General features: G+C 32.0%; 1 protein-coding gene and 2 long non-coding RNA genes across 5 annotated transcripts in view; 1 reads left to right on the top strand and 2 right to left on the bottom strand.

The window, feature by feature from the left end:
• LOC125872466 (probable glycerol-3-phosphate dehydrogenase [NAD(+)] 1, cytosolic) overlaps positions 1 to 24972 on the top strand; it is a 193744-nt gene that overhangs the window by 166023 nt on the left and 2749 nt on the right. The gene's annotated exons all lie outside the window — the stretch shown is intronic.
• LOC125872509 (uncharacterized) lies at positions 14088 to 16055 on the bottom strand. Its single transcript, XR_007447135.1, has 4 exons — positions 15870 to 16055; positions 14893 to 15060; positions 14637 to 14754; positions 14088 to 14318 (listed from the first exon to the last, which is right to left on the bottom strand). It is a non-coding gene; the product is annotated as an uncharacterized LOC125872509 (long non-coding RNA).
• LOC125872524 (uncharacterized) overlaps positions 20451 to 24972 on the bottom strand; it is an 88932-nt gene continuing 84410 nt past the window's right edge. The window contains exons 1-5 of one of the 3 annotated variants that reach the window (XR_007447140.1): positions 24150 to 24389; positions 22624 to 22708; positions 22268 to 22334; positions 20945 to 21014; positions 20451 to 20789 (exon numbers count right to left, since the gene is read on the bottom strand). This is a non-coding gene — a long non-coding RNA (uncharacterized LOC125872524). Of the gene's footprint in view, positions 20790 to 20944; positions 21015 to 22267; positions 22335 to 22623; positions 22709 to 24149; positions 24390 to 24972 lie in introns of those variants that run through there. The other 2 variants (XR_007447139.1, XR_007447141.1) reach the window with 2 other exon arrangements.

The following is a 24972-nucleotide window of genomic DNA, read 5'->3' as shown; positions in this document are numbered from 1 at the left end:
CAACTCTATCAAATTACGAGTTAGGCCAAGCCGGTCCAACAGGCCTAGCCCATATTGACAGTTCTACTTTTGAGGATACACTAGAAAGTTAAATTATATCATTATGACTCATTTAGATATTGCCTTTGGAGTAAGTGTTGTTAGTTAGTTCATATTCACACTCATGATCAGATACTGATTAACTTTAGAACAAATTCTATGTAATTAAAAGGAGCCCCTAGACTTGACATACAATCATGAGCATTCATTTATGGTGGGAGAAGCACAACTATGAGTTGGTATGTGAGGGATATTTTTAAAAGGTCAAATTCATCGGTGATCCCCTAAAGTTGGCACAAAATTTCACTTAGACACCTTAACTGGACAATGTTTATATTTTAAACACCTTATGTAGGGTCCCGCTGTGTCATTTTGACACTTTTTGCTTACATGGCACAATGAGTGTGATACACTCACTATATACGCGTGAGAGGCTTATTTAACTATTTTTTATTTTATTTTCTTTATCTCCTTCCCCATTTTCAGCCACCATCTTCCCAAACTTAAACTCCTTCCATGGAAATATAGATCTAATGGTGACAGAGGAAGTAGTGAATTCCAGCAGCAGAAATTTCCTCAAGTTTGAACACATTTTCTTAATTTTTTTTCCTTCTTCTCCTCAATTTAGTTTGACAAAAAAATAATCAATATCTTACCTTCTTTTTTTTTTAGAATTTGAAGCATTTAAAAAGAAATGGGTGTTAATGGAGGAATGCACATCACATTGCATTTTCCTTTCTTTTAGTAGTTGATCTACAGTTCTACATTCAATCATGTTCTCTGATTGTTGAAACATCTACAAAAAAATTCAAGAAACTAATATTTAGTACTGGAGAACTCATGTTTAGCACAAGACTTTGAAATTGGGATTGTTTTCTGCAAAAAGCGCCGGAGAAGATGGGTTGGGGGGTTGTGGGGTAAGGGGAGGGGGGTGGAGCGTTGCAAAATAAATTTTAAATAGATAAAATATTTAGGTAAAATGCTACATGTCATTTAATTATTGGGTATTTTTTTCTTAAACTTAAAGTTCATTGTTTAAGAATTATTTTGAACATAAATGACAAATGTCCAAATTTAATTCGACACTTTACACGTCAGCCGCAAGTGTAGTACACCCACATTTTTGTTGATTATAAAAGAAGTGTCAAAATGACACAATGAGACTCTACATGAGGTGTTTAAAATGAACATCGTCCAGTTAAGGTATCTAAGTGAAACTTCGTGCCAACTTTAGAGGGCCATCGATGGGTTAGGCCTGTTTAAAATAAAAAAAATTGTAGGTCCTAGTTCTCTTCTCCTAAATTGTTATTTGTCTCTCCTATATCTTTACTCTGGATCCGGCTCCTCTCCATTTTCTCCAAGTTCTAGCTTGGATTGGAGACACATGTCATAGTTTAGAATTAATGATTGAGATCTAATTAATTAAAGCAAAGTCATAAGCAGAGTTATTTACTTTTATATATTTGTTTCTTAAATATTTTTGCAAAATACATACAATAGTTCTAACATAAAAGAAAGACATAAAAAGGAAAGGTAATCAAATCCTCGATGCTATGAGGACTCACCAAATCTTCACTCCTTGCTCTACTATGAACCTAGCCACGGGGATGGAAGTCAATATCGCCGGACCTTACATTTGATAAGAATATAGGCAAAAGTATGTGTTAGTACAATAAAGTACTAAATATGATGGCTAACATAAATCATCAACATAAGCATATCATAGGCACTAGTCAACATAAGACATATACCATAATCATAAGAGATACCAACATGATACATAAGAGTAGACAATTTACATAAATCATCATATCATATAGGAATACTCCATAAAGTGACCTCAAGGCAAACTTGTGCAATGCATGGATAAGACCCTATAAATCTCACCCATGCTAAGTAAACCTCTTTATGCCATCATTCATATTCATCATCTTTTATTCTCATAGTTAACTTATTTCTCATAGACAAGGAAAATCACCTCTAGTCATACATGTATTGGAAGGGCCTTTCAAGCTACAATCCAAACTAGTCATTCTCATATTTCATAGCTCATATTACTCTTACTTACTCTTAAGACATGGGAACTCACCTCTCTATGTCTAATATAAAGGCTAATGGGTGTTCTTTTGCCTTACATGTATAGTAATAAGTATTCGCCTCTATGACCATTTTAGGGAATCATAAGTATTCGCCTCCATGCCCCTTTATGATATGATATAGGTATTCGCCTCAACATCATTTAATAAGGATCATAGGTATTCGCCTCCATGTACGACATAACATGATATAGGTATTCGTCTTCACATCATTTAATAAGGATCATAAGTATTCATCTCCATGATCAACTGTCACGACCCGATTTCTCGTTTTCACCTACTGCCATGGCTACTTTATGAACTCAAATTGTGGGATATTTTGGGACTTGATCTCTCCCTCGTTCTATGTCCGAATTTGATGATTCCAGTGGTTATTTTGAGTGGTGCAATACCTGATCCACTACTAAGGACTCACCCACCGGGATCGAAACATAAACCGTCTCTGTCATGGACTTAGACCTCATACCCAATCGGGGAGCAAAATAAATAGATACATACAAAAATGCCATAGGGAACAAATAATACTGTAGGAGGTTGATGGCACAATAAAAACGTACATGTGATGATATCGTCAGATGCCTCAGCCGCCGCCCTCACTGGGGCTGCGTAGAAACGACTCTGAGCACCTCTGTCCGGTGCGTCTGATCTACCACCTGACCTATCTCCCTGAGCTCTGCCTCTGGTACCCTGTCGGCTATCCCGATGGTCATTGTCCTGACCACCACCTCTAGTTAGAGGGGGCACTGCTGAAACTAGTATAGATGCAGGGAAAGTTGGTACAATCTCCATTCGCCCTCGCCGGAGGCACTCTCTAGACCAATGGTCAAGAGCACCACAATCATAACACCCCGAAGTTAAACGCCCTGTAGTAACCCGATCGTTGTAGGAAGGGAGGGAATCTGATCCCCTCGAACTCTGGCCCGTACTAGGACCACCCTGTTGATGCTGGATTCCCTCAGAAGCATGTAATGCCGCCTGAACAGGCCGGCTGGACTGACCCTGCTGGAACCTCTGGCGGGGCCTATCATAAGAGTCCATCTCTTTAGTCTGGGACCCATTGTAGCTGCCCTAGTATCATGCCCTCTTATCGCTGCTCCCTTGGGCTTCGCGATGAATATGCTCCATGGATCGGGCATAGTCGACCTCATCTAGAAATGAACGGTCGACTGAAACCAAATGCTCTGTGTCGACCTTCAGCTGTACCGCAACCCACGTACAAAATAACGAACTTTCTCCTCCTCCGTTGGCAGGATCATGGTAGCATGTCGATCTTGCTTAGTGACTATCCAGGGTTATGATACTAGAGTTGATCTTATTCTGCTAGATATGGTTGATTTCGATGTGATTCTGGGCATGGACTGGTTATCCCCCTACCATGCGGTCTTGGATTTCTACGCCAAGACCGTTACCTTATCCATGCCTGGTATTCCCCCGGTGTTGTGGCACGGTGCTTATAGTCACACACTGACGGGGATCATCTGTTTTACGTGAGCTAGACGGTTGGTTGTTTCTGGGTGTTTAGATTATTTGACATATGTGTGGGATGTGAGTAGGGCGGGCCCTTCAGTTGACTCAGTTCATATGGTTAGAAAGTATGCATATGTGTTCCCTACAGACCTACCTGGCCTACCCTCAGAGTGTGACAATGATTTTGCCATAGATTTGAAGCCCGACACCCGTCATATTTCTATTCCGCCTTACCGGATGGGTGCTAGACCTCTTAGGTAAGGGGTTCATCCGTCTGAGTGTGTTGACGTGGGGTGCTCTTTTTCTGTTTGTGAAGAAGAAGGTCGGGACTATGAGGATGTGCATTGACTAAAGGCAACTGAACAAGGTGCCGTGTTTTCTAAGATTTATCTGAGGTCTGGGTACCATCATCTGAGGATTAGGGCAGCGGACATCCCTAAGACCGCATTTAGGACTCGTTACGACCACTATAAGTTCCTTGTGATGTCTTTTTGGTTGACTAATGCCCTTGCCGCCTTCATGGACTTGATGACAAGTTGGTATCAGAGCCCTAGGTTCACCGGTCTCACTTGTATAGAGCTAACGTCTAGTAGAGTCCTGCGGATCGGTGCGGAGATGTCCGTAACTTATCTTCGGGAGGCTGCAGAATGTCTTTAGGAATATTTCCTCTTTTGTTTCAGCTTTCAGCCCTCATTTTAAAAGTGTGATACCTTGAGCTTTAGAGCTCTAAATTGGGTGATTCAAGAGGTTATGCTGTGAGATTTTTTGAAAAGAACGTGTTGGTGAATCAGAAGCTGCTTTAGGACCTTCAATTGAGGTAAATTCTCGTTTCCACCTTTTGTCATGGCTACTTTGTGAACTCAATGTGTGGGATATTTTGGGACTTGATTTCTCCCTCGTTCTAAGTCTGAATTTGATGATTACAATGGCTATTTTGAGTGGTTTTTCGAGGAGAACGTCGTGGTATAGTCGGAATTCACTGTAGACTTCCCTTTCTGGTAAATTTACTAATTTCAGCTGCTGTCCATTTCTAGCTCTTGAGAAAATCCTGGTTTTGGTTGCATGTTGATATTGTGATGTTCCCGAACCTCGAATTGTGTCCCATTTTGGGACATGAGTTCGAGGAACTGATTGAGACCTATTTTTGGGGTTAATTCTAGAATTTCCAGCACGGGTCCCAATATATATAATACATAATTCATTTATTCATATCTCTATGTAAATTTATTCTTTTTAATTTAAGGAATACTATTTGCATAATATTATTATTTACCTGATTAATTGTTGTTGGGAAAAAGGTCAAAAATACCATTCACTATGATTTATTAATTGACTTTACCCTTATCGTTAAAACAAAGTTGAAAGTCCTTGCCGTCTACAAACTTCTCACCCGTGCCCCTCAATTGGATGGAAAATCTCAAATCAACAAAAATAACCCGATTTTACTTAATTACCCAATTTTAACCCGATCCGATCCACCTAATCATATAATTCACTTCTCTCCATCTTTAGCCGATTCCAATAGAGGAATTGTTGCCGGTGAAATGAATGTCAAAACGTTCGTGGGGATGAAATACACCCCACTAGTACAAAAGCCCCATCCGAATCTGATCAGTGTTCCTCGAATTTAGGAAATAGGGTTCAAAAGAGTCAAAGTGGAGAAAATCCAGGAGAAGGAAGTCAGACCAAGGAGAGTCAAAATTACCAATCTCAATTGATCCATGATGAAATTGAGAATTCTTCTCCTCAACAAAATTCAAAAGATATAGCATAGAGCCCCTTGTTCACCGGAAAAATGGTGATTATCGTCACTGCACCGTCAGTGATCGATTTTCACTCCCATCGTTTATGGAGCAATTACAATGGTAAGAAGCAAAATTTGACTGCTTTTGAAACTGTATAATAGAGAAGATTAATAAATCGTTACATAAATTTCATGAAATCAAATTACAGAAGCATATTTAAATTAATTTGAAAAAAACAACAAAAATATAAGTGGTGGTATAGGTGAATTTAGCAGATTCCCGAAGTCACCCTCTTTGTTTATTGTTTCGGATGATTTGAAATTTAAACCTATGTATTCTAAATCACGTTTTGGCTTACTATCCTTGTTTAACATTGAAGAACAAGAGATTTCCATTTGTAAGAGGTATAAGTTTAAAGATAAAGATAAATAAAAGTGGGTTGTATTAAGTGGGTCGGATCGGGTAAAATTAGGTAATTTAAGTAAAATCTGGTTATTTTTGTTGATTTGGGGTTTTCCATCCAATTGAGGGACACCGTTGAGAAGTTTGTAGACGACGAGGGTAAGAACAACTTTATTTTAACAGTAAGGGTAAATTCAAAAAAGAAGGAAAAAACACAGAAAATAAGAACAATCTGTCAGAAGAATAACAAGAGACATACCATCTTCTTAAAAAGAGCAATCCTAATCACAACAAATCCAAAGAGAAACTCAAGTTACAGCAAGAACAAGTACCATACTGGCAAATCGACACAATCGAATGATTAAGTTTCAATTGCAAATGCTTGACTCTGATACATAGTAGCAAAATGCAATCATTTCTAGTAGAAGAAAAGCAGTTAAATTGAGGGAATAGGAATGAGAACAAGAATCAGAACAACGATGAGTTAATTATTATCTAACTTATCTATTTTTTCCTAAACTACCCCATGTCTTGATCCTACGCTGCCACTCGGCAAGATCCTACACTAGACTTTTTTTCTTAATTATATATAAAATATATATATAGATATAGATATAGATTTTGACCTTTCTATAGCCGGAGGTTGTTTGACTAAGTAAAATATGTTCAAAATAAATGGCATTAAATATAAAAAAAACTGAAATTTGTTGTATATCATATTCGTAATTTATATGATTCTAAACATGCTAGAATTGAAAGAATCAATTAAGGAGGGTAAACATGCTAGAATTGAAAACTTATGAATCAAAGTTTACCAAAAAAGGCTAAGTTTTAAAGTTGTACGAATTTGTAAGAAGGGTAAAGGAAAATGCATAATCACAGAGATTTCCTCTTAGCTAGAGTACACAAATACATTCAATAGCGCCAAGAATCAATAAATAACACTACCAAGTACCAACACAATCCAAAAATTCAGCAACACGAGGCATTAGGCAAGAACAACACCATCAAAAATCAGAATATAACAATACAAGACAAACATAACTATATTTTGTGGCATCAGTAAAACACTACCAGGTTGTTTGCCATCAACACAAGAATTCAACACTTAAAACAATACTATAACAAGTAGACTCGAGAGAGTAGAGACCAATAGAGAATTAAAGATAAGTCAACAACACAAAACCCATAATCATAAAACAAATCACAAATTGTAACCCCAAATCACCCATTTCAATAAATATCACATAAAATTAAACAAGGCTCATTTTTTCCGTTTTCCAGTTTCTATCAAAGTGGAAAGAAATGTGATACTTGTTTATTTAACATTGTAAAACCATCAAATAGTCAACCAACAAACAGAAAAATAGAGACTTAAAAGAGTGGTCACCGAAAATAAGAGACTGAGAGACAAGAGTAAGAGACTGACCCGCGCGTTGCGTGCTGGTCGTGGACGTTTGCTAAGAAGAGAGAATGACTCGCTGACGATTGCTTCTCCGAGTGATAAACTTCTCTATGACTGAGAGACGAGAGTGAACTCGAGTGAAACACTGACATATTAGGGTAATTTGAACCTTGAATTTAAAAGTTACAGTAATTGGTTCGAGTCTAAGTGTATAATTAAATATAATTTTAAAAATAAATTAACTGACATTAAATTTTAATGATTTTTTGTTTTTGGTAAATAAAAAAATTGAAAGAAAAGAAGATGTGATATATCATCAGAATCATATAAGAGAATTAGAGAAAATGAGTTACGGGTATATTATCCGATTGAGGTAATAGAAAACGGTCAATTCATTTTAAATTTGGCTAAAATTGACATAAATTAAAAAGAAATTGTCTAGAATTTATATGAATTAAAGGGATAGTTTGTATAAGTTGCTATTTCATAAATAAATACAAAAATTGATCAGGCAAATAATAATATTGTGCAAAATATTATTCCTTAAATTAAAAAGAATAAATTTACGTAAAGATTTGAATAAATAAATTATGTATTTCTTAAGTGTATATATACGAAAATATTATATACAAATTTTGTGACAATCAAAAGAAATTAATTAATGATAAATAATAATCATAGAAATTACGAATATGATATACAACAAATTTTGATTTTGATTTTTATATTTAAAGTCATTTATTTTGAAAATATTCTATTTAGTCAAATGACATCCGGAATGGGTATAGAAAGGTCAAAATCTATATATATATAATTAAGAAAAAAAGTCTAGCCTAGGATCGTGCCAAGTGATAGCGTAGGATCAAGACATATGGTAGTTTAGGACAAAATAGTTAAAGTTAGATAATAACTAGCTCATTGTTGCTTTGTTTCTTATTCTCATTCCTATTCCCTCGATTTAACTGTCACACCCCGAGCCTACATCCTGGGCGCAACGGGCATTCGAGAACCATTGCTGGCCCTAAGCGAACCCTTGCCCTGGCTCAATATTCAGCAGAAGACTTACTCAACATAAGATGAAATCAAATGTAAACTTTACTCAACTGTCTTAAAAGATAAACTCAGGATATATAAGAATATTCAACTAGCCTGAAATAGACAACTCAAGTCTTTAAAACATTAGCAACTGAAAATGAAAAGACTCATGAACTACTATCTATCTATCTATGAAGCCTCTAATACTATGAGGGATGTCGGGACAAGACCCCCGATCATCCTAACCAACTTACTAATAGAAAATAAATGAGGGATCCTCCAGAAACAAGGAGGCTCACCAAACAACTCTGGAACTTGACAGGATCAACAAAACGTTGGTTGATGATCTTGGTTACATGTATCTGCATCATAAAAAATGCAGACCAAATGACGTCAGTACATGGAATGTATGAGCATATAATGAGAACACTGAACGAAACATACTCACATCGGCTCTACTCAACTCATGGATACTCAACTCAATGCAATATAAAATGACGATAAAAGTGCAATTTATATAAAGAATTTAAAACGGTAGATAACAACTCAATGTATTTAAAAATACAATAATAACTCAGTTTGTATATAAAAATATAAAATAACTCTGTTGTATATGAGAATACATAATAACTTTGTGGGAGATTCTCTAACCGACAACCATCACTATGAGTTATGTGGTGATATAACGTCTAGCCCACGCTGTCAGAACTATCCTACACTTTGTCGGGGTATAGGACCTACTAACTAAGTGGATCTACTAGTCTATGCTAAAAAGCAATAAGGAATCATCTAAAAAGCATGACCCTTTCTAGCCACATCGGCTACATGATTTATGGGTGCTGTGAGTTGTTAGAACTCTCCCCCATATCGGTGCTCAATACTATTCCCAAAATATAACTTAGCTCATTATGTTTTAAAGAAACCATTTCCTCTTCCTCAACTTTGAGATTGTTACTCAAAAGGTTTTTCTAAAAAGAGATAGTACTTAAAACTAATCATGAACTCTTTGGAAAATCGGTGTTTCCTCCATCTTAAATGTAAAAATATTTGCTCTTGGGAATACTTAGTTCCCATATATCATTTTAAAGAAAATGAACTCAACTCTACTCTTCTTCAAACTCAAATGCTCAAGTCTTAAAACAAGTTTTAAAACAATGTAAAAGACTTCTCAAAATGACTCTAATGAACTCTCAAAACCTGACTCTTAACTCTATCTTGAATTTGAATTATGAATTCAGGAGTTATGATTTATGATATAGAGGATATTGTGATGATTAAATGAGTTTTAGATAGTTAATCATGATAAACGGTCGAAAAACACTGTCTAGGAGCAAGTCTGCGACGCAGAGATGAATTATAATATTTGGTCGCAAAATAATTCTTAAAACAATGGAGTCCGCGTTCTCTCCGCGACGCAGAGAGAGAAATTTCTCTTAGGAGGAGCAAGTCCGCATCGCCAATTTCTGCCCGATCTTTTCTTCTTCTCCCAAACCCGATTCAACTCATACCCACTGAAATTCTAAGGTAAAAACTCTCGAATTCCTATAACCCAGAACAATTTTAGTGAACTCATTCAAGAACTATCAATTTACTCAACCCCTTAACAAAATCTTCGCCTCAAGAACTCAACCATCATCAAGATTCAAGAATGAATAATAACTCTTCGAGAAACTCATCAAGAACTTAATTTCTCAATCTCTAGGGATGAAGTCGATAATTTAAAACATGATTGGTGTGTGAGTGAACGAACCCAACACTATGAAAACTCACATACCTCGATTTGGTGAAACAAATCCTCGATACATGAAAACCTTCTTCGTTCTTCCTTTTCTCCTCTTTTCCTCTTCTTGAACTCTCTTCTAAAACCCTAAGCGTATTTGAGATTGTGCAAACTGACCCAAATCAGATTTGACCCCAAAATAATTACTAAATTCGTTTTAATCTTATTGGGTAAGGAAAAGCCTAAAATACCCCTCATATTTTTGGGTAACTTTTCTTAACTGGACAGACTAACTTTAAACGGGCATATCTCTCTCATATGAGCTCGAAACTTAGCAAACTCGGTGGCGTTGGAAAGAGGATTCCAAGTCCTTTCATTTGATATATTATGGGTTACCTAACTCATACTGTACTGAAAGTTATGGTCGTTTTAAGTTGACCCAAAACTTACAACTTAAGCATAATTTGAAAATTTTCAGATTTAGCTATTTCCAATTTAGCGTTTTCTAAATTTAGATCGTTCTAACACCGGGTGTTACATTAACTGCATTTCTTCTGTTAGAAATGGTTGTATTTTGCTGCTATGTATCTGAGTCGAGCATTTGCAGCTGAAACTTGATCCTTCCGATTGTGTCTATTTGCCAATATGGTACTTCTTTTTGCTATAACTTGAGTTTCTCTTTAGATTTGTTGTGATTTAGGTTGCTCTTTTTAAGAAGATGACATGCTGTTCTTCTGATGGGTTGTTCTTATTTTCTATGCCTTTTCCTTCTTTCTTGAGATGTATTTTGTTTTTTCCTTGTGTCCTTACTTGTCGTTTATTTTGTTGATACATGAATGAATTTTCAGAGGTCGCTTTTATGTATGCATTTCTTTGTCTCATATCTTATCCATTTGGTTCTTGAACGATAGGATGAACATCTAATGACACTAATACCACACATCGTTTAGATTTCAAATGGATAGATATGATGCAAGAGTTTAAAATATTTTTATGTGTTGGAGACTTATGTTTTAATTTCCCTTCAATGTATGTTGAACTTGATGTTTACTGTTGTTGTAATTGTATGGTGATAGTTGAATTGTCTTCTTGCCATGTGTTTCTCTACCTTTAATGATACCTTCTTGTTATATTTTAGTAAAAAGTTCTTTATATTCTCTTCCTTTAGGATTTGAATAATTAACTAACTTTTAAATTTTTACAATTTTTTTTTTTTTTTGTATAAATCCAAAATGATATTTGCGCATCTCCAAATCTCCAACAACAATCCCATGAACTCATCTTTAACAATATACCGCTGAAACCACAAATATAACAACTTCGAGCCCCACAAATGTGAGCTTTAAGTCAAAATTATTAGAGAAAACTAAACACATACCCCTTTACAATTATTCCCCTAACTAATTATAGAAAATGCCCCCTTTCCTTGTAGCTTTAGTTATTTCGTTAATTTTTAATTCTTTTACTTTTTATTTCTCTACTTGTTCTTTTTTTCTTTTTTATGTTTCTCTGTTCATTTAAAATTTTCAAATTATACTATTCTTTATTTTTTTTACACCATAATCTCTTTTATACTCAATATTTATTTTATATATTTCCTTTTTTTTTCTCATTTATTTCTTTATTCGTTTATTTTTTCTCTACTTTTTTTTTCGTTTCATTTTTTATTTTTTATGCATTTGTTCATTTATTTTTTTCAAATTATTTTATTTTAACACTATAGTCTAATTCATACTTAATTTTTATTTTATTTCTCTTTATTTCCTATTCCATTCCTCTTCTTTTTTCCTTTTTTTCTAATAATTTTTTTATTCTTTATTATTATTCTTTCTTTTCCATTCATTAAATTTCAAATTTCAGAATCACAAATTATATTATAAAGGCATAACTTAATTTTTACAAAACGTATATCATAAAAAAGAAAAGTTCTCTAAATTTATGTCGAATAAATTAAGTTATAAAAATACTACTATTCAATTTATGTCACATAACTTAACTCGTACAAAATTTATGTTGACCAAATAAAAGTTCTCTGAATTTATGTTGAAGGAGGTGTTTCACTATAACAAACTCATAACCCAACACAATTTTCAACCCCAAGATTCTTTAGAGAAATTTAAAAATTGTAGGACTTGATGAAAGTGAAAATAAAAGTTGATTATTTATTTTATTGTGATAAAAATATGATACATGCTATAATTTTTTTTATAAGAGGAAGAGGCATTGTTCTCAATGAAGGTAGAAGATTGGAGGAACGATTGAAACTATAAAGGAAAAATTACATAATATGGCAAACTTTGTTATATATTTAAGGCACATAGTATATTTTATTTATTTATTATGGATTTATTTAAATATTAAATAGAAAATATGCTATTACATGCTTGATCATTTATTTTCAGACATGTTTTACGGTCACTAATCCTTATTTATCATCTCCAAAGCTTTCTCTTTCAAATCAACCTTATTTTTTTCAAATTTCATTCCAATTCATATATACATTTATCTTGTCTGTTCAACATCTTTCTCAATTAGTCATTGCCTATTGGTTAATATACATATATTTTTGTATGGATTTATTTAATTCAATGTATTTATTTGTATGTTAGTTAAGTACTATATATACATGTATTGTAGTATTTTATTTTCTCACTTAGTTATTGCCCGTTGATAGTATTCATGTTTTGTTTTATATATTTAGTTAATATTCATGTATTTTTGTATGTATATATAGTAAATCAATGTATTCATATATATTGCTCATTGGTTAATATTCATGTATTTTTAAAAATATTTAATTAATATCCATTATGTTTGTATGTGTGTGTATATATATATATATATATATAGTTATATACACATTAGAGAACTTTTCTTTCTTATGATATACGTTTTGTAAAAAATAAGTTATGTCTTTATAATATAATTTGCTGAAATTGAAATTTAATCTTTTATGACATAAATTACGTAAATTAAATTATCCCTATTATGACGTAATCTATGATTTTTGAAACTAATTTTTTTTCTTATTACAAAATAAATTTTGTAGAAATTTAAGTTATGTAATATGACATAACTTGCTATGTCATATCACGGTACAACAATATAAAGTTATGTTTAAACGAAAGTTATTTATTATTTAAGGGGTCGTTTGGTGCGATGGATAAGAAGAGTTAATTACAAGATAACTTTTGGGTGACCTTTAATTTGTTATTTGGTTGCAAAGTCTGGGATAACCTATCCCGTAATTAACAATTAGTCCTGGGATAAGTTATCCCTCAATGGGGGTGGAATAGTAATCCCAAGATAACTTATCCGGGGATAAAGTATGTAAAATAACGAAAATACCCCCTTAAACTCTCTTTTATGCACCACTTTTATATTCATGGACATTAACATAATTTTTAACAACATTTATAACAACATTCATTACCTTAATTATTTATTGTTTTTATTATAACATATTTTTCTATTAAAAATTACATTTTCTATACAATTTTTATTTATGAATATATTATAAGTTGAATTTATTTGCCTAATTATTATGTTTATTTATATTTTGATTTCTTTTAAAATGTTCACTTCATTACTAAATTACATATTTTTAATTAAATAGTTTATTACTCACTTAAAAATTATATTTTATAAATCAATTAAAATGTTGATATCTTTAATAGTAAATTTCTCTTACTTTAACAAACTTAAAATGCAAGTTTTTATTTTTAAGTTAAATAAGATGGAAATTTTATTTTTAAACTAAATAAGATTGAAAGTTCTATTTTAAAAATAAATAAGATGAATTTTTTAAAAAAAGTTAAATAAGATGAAAGTTTAATGTTAAAAATACACGGCTGATGGCACAATCATGGAAATGCACACATAAAAATATTTAAGCTAAATAAGATAAAAGTTTTATTTTAAAATACACGGCACAATCATGGAAATGCACCTTGCTGGCTACTATTTGGTTAATGCCGGAGAGTCGCAATTCGGCGACACAAATAATAACAGATATTTCGAGGTAACAGCATGGAATTGAACTCTTGCTAAGAAGGCGAAAGTTAGCTCCCAAACCAGAGCTACTGGGATTTCTCTTTGGTTATTAGTCTACTAGATATGAAATGCCCGTGGTATGCACGGGCCCAACGTGTATCATTTTGAAAGAAGAACTACTGACTTTTCTCTTTTGTAGTTTGATTATCATAAACAAATATTGTTGCTATACAATAAAAGGGCATAAACTATAGTAATATTGTCAAACTATTTTTATAAATACAAAAAAGTTTTCGAAGTATAAATGCCACGATAAATACGTCATTAGAATTTCTCTTATGCTCAATTGACGATGCTCCCTGGTAGAATTTGAGATCAAGGAGAGGGAGCTACACGAGCACTTGCAAGAGAGTGAGCTGCAAATCAAAAAGTTATATAAGCACTATTATAAATTCATACTCGCAGTCATAAGATGATATTCATTTTCTGAAATAGCTCATAGATTTTAGTGGTAGTTCAATTTGGTATTTGCTTAGTCCATACTACAAAGTGACGTCCTGATAGTTCATTGCCAGATGAAAATAAGAATTGCTTCAATTTTTCATTTGTACTACAATAAAACACATTTACTTTAAGGCCTATGTGCAGAAGTGTAATAATATTTTTTAAAATAACATAAATGTACTGAAAATTTTCCAAATTACTAAAAGTTCAAGAAGCTCAACATAGATTACCTCCATGTCCGAAACGAGATCTTCTGAATGACTTGTTTTCACATTAGCTTTTCTAGTTCTTTCTTCCAACTCTTTCCTCTCCGACTTGTAGTCAAAACTATGAATTTGTATCATTGTGCTACAAGATACAAGATATTTCTTTAGCTTAAGCCTTCTCTTATCAATAGTTATTATTCTTGCATCACAAATATATACTCAAGCACATAGTATATATTCAAAGTAAACATAAAAAGCTTAACGAAGGTAAAACACTCACCTTGAAGCCTCGTTCGTCTACTTTCTTGTAATTGTAGGCATAATAGACAAGCTGACATTTTCTTACTGTCTCTACACTGCAACGACTCTTTGGTAGACAAAATCTTCCAATTAAGGGAACTTCAATTGGCCAAACAAAATTGTCCTGTTCTTCTCCGCAGCTAAGTGCCTTCACGATCAAATAAAAATATTTTCAATCAAGATAATGTACACTCCTCGAGAACTCAAAATTTTCCCTACCATGCATTATTTCACTATCACAATTCATAGTGAGCATTCACTGAACTGTCTTCCTTTTTCAATAAATTTGTCCAAAATTCAAATACCCATAAACAAAAAAACTATACTGGCATTTTAGTAGTTGCGACAATCTTAGGCCATGAAATAGTGAAAGAAGAAAACTTTAATTAATATTGCCTTCTTTTTCAAACTGCTTTGAATTTTTTATTTTTTTATTAAGTCGACATTCTATCAGAAACAACCTCTCTACTACAATCTATAGCTTATATTTGGTATATAGTGCAAGAAAAAGGCTCCGATTGTCAAATGTATCACCAAAAGATGAGGACTTAAAATAACACAAGGATCACATGTTTCAAACTATCAAATTATTTAGTATGCCAAATATTGATCAATGCCAGATCTCTTAATTTCTTTAGTTGGTATGATGATAAAATTCACATGAAATTGGTCCTTCATGCAAGCTGCTAGAGAAGACGACAAATGGAAGAAGAAGAGATCCAAAGAAGAATTAAAAAAGTCGTGTCGAAGAGTACCTACAAGTTCCAAATGATGTTCTAAGATAATCAAGTAAGAAAATTTATCTCTTGTGGTGGTCACCAGTAATAACATGTCCCATGCTCAAACAAACTTTAGATCAAGCTAGCATTTGATCAAAATTTATCTTCAATTTCAGAGGCATAGTTAATAAAAACTTATTACACAAAACAACATAAAAAGAATGTGTCTACTACATACCAACTGCTTGCTTGGTACTATCATGTGATGTATTTACTTCGAGGAATAGCCTTGCTAGTTATTATCAGCCTCCTTTATTTGTGGTCTTCACGAAAACATCAAGACCTGTCAGATAACGTCATCAAGACAGGAAATTACTATGTTTGTGAGAATGTATATAGAAAAAAATGTCATGTTGAAATAAATAAAAGTGTAGATAATTTAGCTAGTATTTGATCTATTCAAATAGAATAAAGTTATTTCAATCACCATATTTCTACCCCCAGATCATAGTCTTAAGTATCTGTACTTGGATCTGTATCCCTATATCCTGAAATTAAGATCATGAAGAATCCGACCTCTAAATTCACATCGATATCGAACACCCTCACCCAAATCCGAGCAACTTAGGTGGAAAGCAGAAGAGTTCTACCCTAATGTATCTTGCAGACTACAGGAAGAACTTTGTAATTCTTTTGAGTTTAAAAGTACAGAGTATACAACACAAAGATGAAAAACAATTGCTAGAAAAGCATTATCAAACTTTTTTGCAACTAAAACAGTCCTACAGGACTATATAGGACTAAATCCATTCACCTTGCCACATTTATTTGAAAATTCAAAAAACACAATCCTTAAAATTTCTGCAAAGCTTACCAACTGACAACTAAGTTATTTCTATAGAAATTTCAATAAAATTTGTAGATGAAGGAATCAGATCCTAAAACACTAAAAAAGAAAATTGTCTTTTCGCTCACCTCTCTTTTTATGTCTTTGAAAGAAAATACTTAAAACAACTTCCGTAATAAGTTGCATATTTCACGATTTAATTCAGCTAATCTGTGATTACATGTGTTTGATATGATGGAAGTTATTTTGCGTCCACTTCCTATGAACACACTAAAGATCATAACTGTCCAAATGTTTTCGATACAAGACCTACTTTAAATATTGTGGCACATTCATTTGATGCTAGCAATTAAGATCAAGATTTGCATCAACGACAGAAACAACACCAAATACCACTACATATTAACAAAATCCTAAAGACAATGGCATCAACTATGGTTTTACATAGTGAATTGATCAAATTCACCGTAGAAACTCTTGGGACAAATAAAATAGACACCAAAACACAATTAAAATTTCCTGAAATGAAAACCCACAAATTCCAAGTTTTCATATCACAATTCAACTCTAACTCAGTTGTACTTCATACATAATGATCCCAATAAGAAGATTGTTACAAGCAAATCAATAGATTGGGGAATCGATTCATACCTTATACAAGCAGCCTCATATTCTTCCATCTTTTGTGGCTCAGTCAGAATTTCAAAATATGAAACACCAAAATAGCACAAAGTTCAATATCATTTCTATATATATAATATAACAAAAAAAATACAAATAGTCTATTTTTTTTTAAAAATAAAACATTTGGTTTGTAAGTTTGCCAATTTTGATAATTTCAAGTAAAAAAAATTGCAAAAAGTTCCAAGTACATATGCAATGTCTAGAGTGTGATAAAGGCTTCTAAGGAACAAAGCAACCATCATAACATTTGAAATACTACAAGTTCAGATTACCACTAAGTAAATCAAAAGCTAAAATATAAGATGTTTCCAAGCTTGTTTTGCCACTATTACAAAAACAACTTTTAACGGCTAGAAACAACTTATATTTTCTTGATAAATATGTATTTATGGCAGCGGCTAGAAACACTACAACAAATTTCGTGATTATTTATAAAGGTTGGCTAAGAAAACTCTTGATAAACAATCAAGAAATTCGTTATGATTTTTGGTTGTCTAACAATTTCTTTGTCAACTGTGATAAATGTCAGAACACAGTTCTTTGAACAAGTGAAACATTTTCTTCTCTTTGAAGCTTCTGCAATGCCACTGCATTCTTTAGTAGAAACTTCAAAGGATCGAAAATCATACAAACCTTTGCTTTAGACCATGTCTTCAAACGTGTCATTAGGCAGCCGACAATCTTAACATTCTTGAAATTGGAAAATAGTGTTTGGAATCCAACTCGGCAAATTGATATTATCTACTTTGGCGAAATATCTTAGCTCAAGCTGGCAAGGGGTTTGTAGAACTCGAATTTGATGTGTATGTTGAGTGACTCTAAAAGAGGCGAGGTTCGCAAAAGGCTGGCTACTCCATACATACTATACTTTATTACATGCATTTATAGAGTTAGACATTTGCGTCTCAATTCTGAAAGCATCACCCCGTCAAGTTTTTGGATAACTTATAATGGAGATGTTCAAGTTATGAACTATATCTATATGTATAGTTGACTGAGCAAAAAAAAAATCTTAATCTTTTGTAGGAAACTTTCATGACCTCCACACATCAACAAGTATAAGTGTCTATTATTTAGTATTAAATAAGTTGCTTGTAAAATTTTAAAATAAGATCCAAAATTATGTATTTAGAGTTCTTTACACACCCATGGGTATAAAAATTATTATATGCAACCATAAGAAATGTAAAAAAGAAAGAGGAGTTAGGATGAGAAAATTGTACCAATATCTTAATACATGAATCACCGATCGATGTTCAATTAAGAAAAACTAATGTGACAGTATATTTATGCTATTATTAGGTTCTTAAAAGAACAGTAATTTGGAAAATATGAAAAGAATTGAAAGATTCGTTGAGTTGATTGACCTTACCTTTAGCCTCTTAGAATTTTTTTCTTCAAATCTTCAACTCAATTCTTTGATAATCTTGTGCTGAATTTTGACGTTGAGAGTAGAAAATGAATGCTAGAGAAATTGGAATTTGGGAGTGGTGGAAGGCCAAAGGAGAGACAAGAATAATCCAGAAGCAGAAAGAACATAATCAAAAGACAAAACTATCCTGACTTTTGATTTAAATATCAAAATTAGAAATCTGTCCAACTTTTGTTGCACAATGTACAATAAAATTAAATTGTGGTCGTCCTTACCTTTCATACTTCTATATATATATATATATATACTAGATACAGGACCTCGTGCTGGCACGGGGCCCAATATATATATATATATATATATATATATATATATATATATATATATATATTCCTAAACTATGTGATATTATGAAATTGGAGAAACTATTGAAATTTTTATATGATTTTAAAAATATTTTAAATTGTTAGTTATTGTAATTTTGAAAATAATATTTATTATTCTCTTTGTTTCGATTTATGTGGCACATGTAGGATTTAAAAAATTAACCATTTTTTATATGTCTTTTAAATATATTAAGTTGTTAATTATTGTATTTTATAGTTCATTTTTAACTTAATTTTTAAATAATACTCCATATGTTACTTTCCATGTCCCAATTTATTTGGCATTAATTGATAGATTTTTTGGAGTCGAGCGATTTTTTTTGTTAATTATTGTATTCGTCAATTTCAAACAATATATGTTTATCATCTAATCCATTTTATGTGGTACCAATAGAATTTAGAGAGTCAATCAAACTTTTTATATAACTTTTAAATATTTAAGTTGTTAATTATCGTAATTTATAGTATTACTTATATTATTTTCAAATATATTTAAATATTATATGTTACTCTTTTTATCCTAATTTATATGGTATTGATAGAATTTAAAAGTGTCAAATAATTGTTAATTATTGTGATGTATAGTACTTTTTATGTAGTTATATATATATATATTTTAAGTATACTAAATTATTAATTATTTTAATATCCACTTTATTTTTATTTTTTAAATATGTAATCAACTGAAAAAGGTCAGACATGATAATCAAAATAAAGAAATACACAATAGTATTGGTCAGCCGAGATGATAAAGTTGGTGGGGCCCACTTAAATTAAATAAAGATGGATATATGTGTCATTATGGAAATGTTGGCTGGTTTTTTTGTCTAAAGAAGAAAAGGTACAATTATAAAGCACTGTCATACAAGAGTTTAAAGGAGCAAAAGATAGCAAATACCGTAACTCTAAACATTAATTGCAAGGGGCAATGACCAAATTACACTTGAGCTTTTTCTAAATATGGCAAAAAACAGTCATGTTGAAAATTTGAAAACTCTCCCTTCTATATAACTAGTAGGGAGGCCCGTGCATCGCACGGGGTAAGAAGCCCAACAATTAATGTATTCTGAAATCTTAAATTTTATTTAATGTATAACCTTTTGTCATAAAGGAATAAAATGAAGGTGGTAGTAGTAATTGACAAGAAAAAAAAGTTAATACATAAAGGCTACTCAAATAGATATATCATGTAAAGCATAAAAAAATCATATTGTTAAAGAACTCTCACAACACGCTTTATCTCATAATAATCGCAATGAGAAATAATTTTTAAAAGATTGACAGAATCTGTAAATATAGTTTCGAATTAATATCTCAAAAAGTCACTCAATTTTCAGAATTTATCTAGTAAAGTCATTAAACTTTGTTTTGTATCATTAAAATCACTAAACTTAGACATTTCTATCAATAAAATCACTCAATCAAATACTAAAAAAAGTACTGGCATAGCAAAATTATTATTATTTTTTATATCATATAAATATGAATCCCACAAATAAGTAAAATTAAAGAAATCCCATTAACAACTTTTCACTTCCTCTCACAAATCTTTTTTTTTTAAAAAAAAACTAAAATGTATGTGAGCTCTACTTTCCTGCCGTTTGATTTGCATTTTCTTTTAGCATTGTAGATGGATTTGTTTTTTGATCTCTCTGTTTTGAACATATTTTGATTTGTTGCATATGTTGTAGCCTCACATGTCCAGTAGTCAGAGCGTCAAGATGTCTTGCTTTCATTTGCCTCAGTAGTTGTCCAAATAAATTTCTTTAGTTGAAATCATCATTTCCTCTGAGCAGGAGTTATAGTCATCAGCTTGGTTGGTAATCATACTTCTTGCCACTTCAAAAATTACAAAAAGTTTTGGAGTATCTACAAAAAATAAGAAAACACCTATCAACTAAAATAATCTGTGAGAAGCAAAAAGTAAATATCTAGATTGAAATAACAGAATGCAAGAAATCAAATGAGAGAAGCATTGAAGATAGGGAACCAAGGATCTACAAATCATGAAGAAATATAGTCACCTCCATCTCTTTGTTGTCATTATTTTAAGAGCTTAGCCTGTCCTTTATTCTAATTGATAGACCATAGCTCCTGCCATAAATTTTACAAATTAAGCAAATCTTAGTATTTTCATACTTATAAAAAAGAGATTGAAAATGAATGTGATGAGTATAAAAAGGACTATATGTAAGTTGGGTGACAGAATACTAACATGAATATATAGTTTCGTTGTTCTACACCAAAATACTTTTGGATCATTTCCTTTATTCAAGTTCTGCTAATGTGCTGTTAAATGATTAGGTCTTCATGGCTGGTAATGTTCTCTCTTTCTTTTATAATATAGATTCCAATGCATCTTCTATATGATTTTAAAGGTTCCCAATGGTACTATAATTCTACACCTAAATTTTTTTTGAATCCTCTTGTTTTGATGTGTTGATTTTGTTCAACTATTCTGTTATTAAAAGCTTATAACTTTATGTACTTAGTTCTCCTATTAGCTTTCATCTGACTATTTATTATTCAGTACACTAAGAAATTATGAATCAGTTCTCCAACACAAAGCAATTCTTTCAGACTAACTAACAATTAAAGTCCAAACCTTGCAACAATTTTACACCATGCCAACAAAGTAAGCAAAACAAATTGAAACATGGAGAGTTATAAGAATTTCTCCTCAATGGTACAAGCTTCGGCATGTCAAATGAACAAATTCCTTTACTAAGGTGTCTTTGAGCTATAAAGCCTGTTATCAGTGATGTCAAAGATCCAAGACCTCTCTTAGGAATAAAGTCATATATATGGTACGCCAAAGAAAATCTTAACATTCAAATAGAAATTAAGTGAAGAAACACATAAATGCAAATCCAGTTATATTAACAATACAACCAAGTTTTGAAATTATTGTTTTTTTAAAAAAAACTCAAAGATCAACAAGGTATCTAGAGTGTCTGAAACATTTGAGATTAAAGAAATTTATGTATTTACCTTTAAGTTAAAGGATAAATCAATTACTTTGTAAAATTACTCTCATCACTGAATAACTATAAAACAACTCTTCTCAACATAAACTTATTTTACTTTCCTCTCCCAGCTAAGAAAGAAGTTGGTTTACCAATGACAGAGTCAATCATTAGCTCTTAAAAAGATCATGTAGAAGGGACATACATGTCAAGTTATTTATTGTTTAATTAATTGAAATTCATACCAACGTGCACGAAAAACAAAAGTGCATAAAAGAACCATAGTCATAGAGAAAGGGAAACAAAAAAGGAGTCTTAAGCTCACAACTACTCATCCAGACAATTCCACAATGAACCAATTGAATGGAATTAGGAGAATACCTTAAAAGGAAGAGCAAATGATACTAACAACGCAACAATACTTGTTGCTCGTCAAAAGTCATTAAACCTGTAGAAATCGAAGAAAACCATTGAAATTTAGTAAATAGGACTAAAATTTTCAATAGTGAAGAGAATGGAGCTTGGTGTCCCAGTTATTTAAAAGATTGTACAGATGAAGAAGTAAAGATTTGGTCACCACTTATTGTTGACACAAACTGTAATCTTACCGTAGTTAACAAAGAGAAAAAGAGGAGCTTTAGAAAGCAAAAATTGATATACTAATAATAAAATATCATGTTTTTGATTCTAAAAATTGAAGTTGCCATAAAATTCGAAGTGACGATTCAAATCCTTACCTCTAAATGAACCACCCATTGCTCTATCAAGCAACTTTGTTGTAGTGTTCACCCATTATTCCCCTTGAACTCCAAATAACACTATCTGCATTTCGAGATCAATTTAATTCTTAACATCTAATGTCAAAATATCCTTTAAAATTCTGTAAGTTTCGATTTCAAAATTTATACAAATGCAAAATTAACCTACATGAAACAATTGAGGAATGTAAATTAACATTATCTTCTAAATACTAATTTAGCAGGCAAATGTGTATAAAACTACACAATCAAGAAGCGGAGGAAGATAGAGTGAAGAATAAAGCACTCAGCAACACATGGATTCAACAATAAAGCAGTGAAAAACAAATTGACAAACTCACAGAAAATAAATGAAACATAATGAGAGTGACCGATGCAACAGAGGTCAACTGAATATTTTTTTAATAACTTTCATTTACATCCACATAAGCTTCATATATCTTATACAATACGTATGATCCCTTAAGCAATTTCTCCAACAAACTAATATAACATAATTCATTATCAAAATGTCAAGAACTTGGTGACAGTAACAACTTTTAAGGAGAACACAAACATTAAAAATTCAATTCACAAAACTGTCAAAATAAACGACAATTAAACATGATTGATGTATTAATGTCTAAAGGATATAAATCCCAAATCAAGACAGATTTGGTACAAAAACCAAGCATATCATACTAACACACTTTATATAATGCATCACTAAAAATTATCCTTCACTTCAAGCAGACATGCAATAACATGTGTTATCATCTTTCATTTTTTTTATAAGGTGAAGAACATATGGTATGGCATACAGATGAAGACATAATCAACTAATACCAATTCTATCTAGGGCAACAAAAGTCCAGATTAAAAAAAAAAGGTTTTCTGAGGTGCAAAGTGAAGTAGAATTCATGAAAATAATGCTCTTTATCGTGTAAAAACAATGGACTATATATGCATATCGAGGAGTTCGTCACAATCATATATTATCCATATCTTCCAAACCCATATGCCCACAAATGAAAATTCAGAACCTTTTTACATTTTCTCATAAGATGTAGTTGCTTTATTTTGATAGCTAATGTCACACATCTCTATATTTCTTGACTGTTTCTTTTACCTCTTCATTTAAAAGACAGTATGGTCTACAAATACCCAGTGTTCACACATGAGTCGATGTGATGTAGGCAATCTAACCTAACGAAAGCATATATAGTTGATTCCATGATTTGGGGCATCTTACTTGTAACATGTCATTGTACAGTCATGCCAATTTTTTTAAAAAAGAATACATGTTTGTCAGAACTAATAGCTGTAGAGCTAATCTTTGTAAATGTGTCGCCCTGATTTAGAGATACAAAAGCTTTGTAATGACTCAAAGCACCGAAAAGGCACACAAAAATGAAGGCAAGACAACAAATTAGTCTAACCAATTTATCATGGCACAAAACAGAATGAGTGTAAATTTACTTTTGCACGACAATTTCTTTTTTCAAAAAAGGAATAGAACACCATACCTATGAGCATCTTGTTGCATTCAATTGAGGATCATTGAAAACCCTAGCTTCCTGAAGAATAACACCCTTTTCAATCCCCATAAACAGGAAATTAAATAGTCCGTTGTATTGTCATAGATTTCCAATATGAAAATGCCATTTCACCACTAAAACGCATGTTGAACAAAAAAATTGTTGCCTCCTAGACTTCTAAATGAAACAAAAAGGCGTATATATAACATGCAATGAGATGAGCTACCATAAAATACATAAGCTCGACAAAGTAAAATAATAAAAGTTGATGTTTGTCAACAATTTAAATCATAAACTTAAAAACTATGAACTTATCGTAGGAGGAATATCAATGGTTGAAATCTTTGTTAGAACTTATGATCAGCCACTTTATTTTGCTAAAGAATATCACAATTTTATCTATTAATTAACATCAATTTGACAGGAGAAAATTTAGAGACCTTAGAAGCTATGAGATCCAATTTTGCTCCTTTAGAGTTATGTATTGGTGAGGTGGGGTGTTTCTTCTGCTGAGTGGTACACGTGGTGTGCTAAAGAAGATTGTGCAATCACACGTGTTATTAACAGGAAAGAGCAAGGAAATTTAGTACAGTCCAACTCTAAAGTACACTTTATGTTGCCTTTTGTAAAGTTTCTTGATGCAGTGTCCGTCCTTTTCAAACTGGCATTTCTAAATATTAGTAATAATTATTATCAAATAAAAGAGATAAACATGAGTAGAAAAGGTAGGCAAATGTCCAAAAAGAAATAAAATAGGGAACTGCAATTTAAGTGCAATACACATGTCTGTGTGAAAAGGCAAAAGCTTAAA

The sequence above is a fragment of the Solanum stenotomum genome, chromosome 1 (genome assembly GCF_019186545.1).
Source record: "Solanum stenotomum isolate F172 chromosome 1, ASM1918654v1, whole genome shotgun sequence".
Classification (NCBI taxonomy): domain Eukaryota; kingdom Viridiplantae; phylum Streptophyta; class Magnoliopsida; order Solanales; family Solanaceae; genus Solanum; species Solanum stenotomum.
The sequence above is the reverse complement of the archived record's forward strand: the minus strand, read 5'-3'. Positions and strand labels throughout refer to the sequence as shown.